This window comes from Petaurus breviceps, unplaced genomic scaffold (assembly GCF_028583685.1).
Source record: "Petaurus breviceps papuanus isolate PSGF00001 unplaced genomic scaffold, PetGlider_PUasm1.0 174, whole genome shotgun sequence".
NCBI lineage: Eukaryota > Metazoa > Chordata > Mammalia > Diprotodontia > Petauridae > Petaurus > Petaurus breviceps.
Genome location: NW_027185761.1, coordinates 50,463,881 through 50,467,455, shown reverse-complemented (window position 1 = coordinate 50,467,455; position 3,575 = coordinate 50,463,881).

Sequence of the window (3,575 nt, the reverse complement as noted above, 5' to 3'; positions counted from 1 at the left end):
TCTCCCTCTCTTTCTCTCTCTGTGTATGCCTCTCTGTCTTTGTCTCTATCCCTCTGTCTCTGTATGTCTGTCTGTCTCTCTCCATCTCTCTGTCTGTCTCTCTGTCTCTGTCTTTCTGTCTGTCTGTCTCTCTCTGTATCCCTAGTCCCAAAACCCATTGGTATAGGATTCTATCTATGTTGTTGGAGATCTGTGAAAGGCAGGGTGGAGATAACAAAAATCAGGACAGAGAATTCCATTCATATAGCTATCCCATTTTGAACAGCTTTTGTGCTAGCAAAGAATTGAACCCAAAATAGATGCCCATTGAACACATCATGGCTTACAAACTGTGACACATGAAAGAGACAGGATATTGCTGTACTAGAATAAAGGATGAAAGTGAAGACTTTGGAGAAGCAATGAGAAGGATTCTATGAACTGATTCGGAATCAAATAAGTAGAACTGGAAAAACAATTTGCCTGGCAGCTACAAAAGCGGAAATAGAACAAAAACCCTGAACTTGATTTAGTATGAGTGTGATGACCGAGAAGCTTAACCCTGAAGATAAGGTGAGAAAATGAACCTCCTTTCCTTCTTTTCAGAGGTGGGAGGCTATGGGAGTGAAGTATTACATATATTATCAGATCTGGTTCATGTGTTGGTTTAGTTTTGCTGAAGTGATTTATTTTCTTCCTCTCTTAAAAATGATTTGTTTTGAGAGGAGGCTCACTGGTATGTGGGGAAAGGTGGAGTTATATTTGAAAATGAAGGTGATATAAAAACAAAATGTTTTAAGAATCTGTGCAATTCCCCATGTGGAAGAGGATAGAGAGTTAGCTTCTGGGAGTATTGTCTTGATGTGTAATAGAAGTGTTTTGGAGAGACTTTGGAACATTCATAGACATTCTATAATTACACATATATTATCATATATGTTATTCACTACAACTTACAAAGTAAATACTGCTGATTTTACTCTATCCATTATATAGATGAGGAAACTGAGGCTCACATAAGTTAAGTGATTTGTCCAGGATCACATAGCTGATATGTATCAGAGATAAAATTCAAACCCCAGTTTTTCCTGACTCCAAGTCTCCTACTCTTTCAACTACACCACAAGAGTTGTATGCTTTATTTGGAATGTTGGTGAAAATAACTCTGCCTTAATTGAAAAGAATAAGTATTTCCAATTGCTAGCATGTTTGTAGGGCATCTGGATATAATTGGATGTTAACCAATGTAATTAATCAACAAATGAGTACTTATTGGCACCTCTACTCCACCCTAGTCTGAGCAGGCAAGGAGAGAAAAAGTGAAGTCAACGACATACCTCATGGAGTTTCTTACATAGTTTAGTGAAATGGCTTTCCAAATCGCAAGGAGATTTCATACTTTAGAATAGGGTTCATTCAAGTAGGTGACCTTGAAGGAGCCTTCCAGTTCTGGGATTTGAAGGCTATTTAGATCCCAAGAGATAAGGAGCATCATGGGAATGTAGATTTAGCATTTAAAAGTCATATGCTCCGATACTTTAGATTTTGAGGAGGAAAATGAGGCCCAGAGATTAGGTTACTTATCCAAGGTAAGGCAAGCAGCAAGTAGCAAGGCTGGAACTCAAATCTAAATGAATCCCAGATTCTCTGATTCAAATTCAGAACTCAGGGAGGATCTGGATGAGCATAGAGTTGATCTTGCTTTAAGTTCTTCTTGGGGTGGCCTCTGAGGTCATGGGGCAGAGAATTCAGCTTCTGAGTCTATGTCCTAATGGACCGAGCATCCATCACAGTTAGAAAAGCCTTGATTTGGGGTTACCTGGAACTTTCTCAAAATTGACAAGCATTTACTGAGCACCTGAGGTATGCCAGGAATGGTGCTAAGCTTTGGAGATGTGAAGAAAAGAAAAAAAAACACTGGCCTCAAGTAGCTAATGGGGGAGATGACATTAAGAACAACTATGTAAACCAAGACGTAGACAGGATAAATTAGAGATAATTTCAGGGGAAGGTGGAATTTGAACTGAGACCCAGTGGAAACCAGGGAAGCCAGGAGACAGACATGAAGAGGGAGAACATTCCAGGCATGGGACTAGCCAACAAAAATGCCAGAACAGACAAACATCTGCCAGAGTCTAGTGTGAATAACAGCAACAAAGCCAGTATCAATGGATCTTGGAGTATGTGAAAAGGCATAGGGTGAAAGAAGACAAGAAGGACAAGATGGGCTTAGGTATGAAGGCCAAGCAGAACTTTACCTTTGTTCCTAGAGGTAACAAGGAGCCATAGGAGTTGATTAGATAGGGGGGGTGATATGGTTAGACTTGAACTTTAGGAAGACCATTTTGTAGCTGAGTGGAGGATGGACTGGAGTGGGGACAGACATGAGGCAGGAAGACCCACTGCCAGGCTACTGTGATAGTCTGGTGATGGCATGAGGTGGTGGAAGTGTCAGAGGAAAGAAGGGGGCACATATGAAGGTATAGTCAGCAGGTCTTAGCAAAAGATTAAATGGGGGGGACTGAGAAGTGGAGGACAATGCTTTGGGTGTGAGCCCCCCCCCCCAATTCACTCCTTCTCTTAACTTTACTGTTACTGTAGAAGGTACCACCATGAAGGTACCAGTTAAGAAAAGGGTAACAACTGCGGTGGTCGATAAGAAGATGAATTCAATTTTGTACATGTTGAGTTGAAAATTTATATGGAACATCCATGTAGAGATGTCCAATAGATGTGAGACTGGATGTCAGAAGAGAGATTAGGGTTGAATAAAGAGAGCTGAGTCATCTGTATAAGAATAATAGTTGAATCTATGGGAACTGAGAAGGTCATCAAAAGAAAGAGTATGGAGGGAAAAACAAGAGGATCCAGGACCAAGCACCATGGAACATCCACACGTGGTAAGTGTGACCTGGTTGAAGATCCAGCAGAAAGAGCTGAGGAGCTCCTCAGCAGTGAGCCAGGTAGGAGGAAAACCAGCAATGGGTGGTGTCCGGAAAACTCAGGGAGAAGAGAGATCAAGGAGAGCAGCGCGATGGAGAGGATCCCAGAGTTCAAGAAGGATGAAGACTGAAAAGAGCCCATTTGATTTTGCAACTAAGAGATAATTGGCAACTTTGGAGAGTATGGTTTCAGTTGAATGATGAGGTTGGGAGTTAGACCATCTAATTAAAAAGAGAGTGAGAGTAAAGGAAACAGAAACCCCAGGTATAAATGGATTTCTCAAGGAGTTTTCTCAAAGGGCATTGACACAAGATCATAGATTTGGAGCTGGAAAGGAATTTAGATGCCATCTAGTCCAAGCCTCGATTTGTAGATAAGGAATACGACTACCAGAGAGGTAAATGCCATTCACTCAGAGTCACACAGCAAGTGTCTGAGGTGGGATTTGACCTCAGGTCTTCTTAACTGTAAGTTTCAATGCTGTATCCATTAGGTCACACTTATATCTCTTCTAAGAAGCCCTTTAGTCTGGGGATGGTGTGTGGAGGGTAGGAAGGGAGTGATCCTCTCTCTCTCTCTCTCTCTCTCTCTCTCTCTCTCTCTCTCTCTCTCTCTCTCTCTCTCTCTCTCTCTCTCTCTCTCTCTCTCTCTCT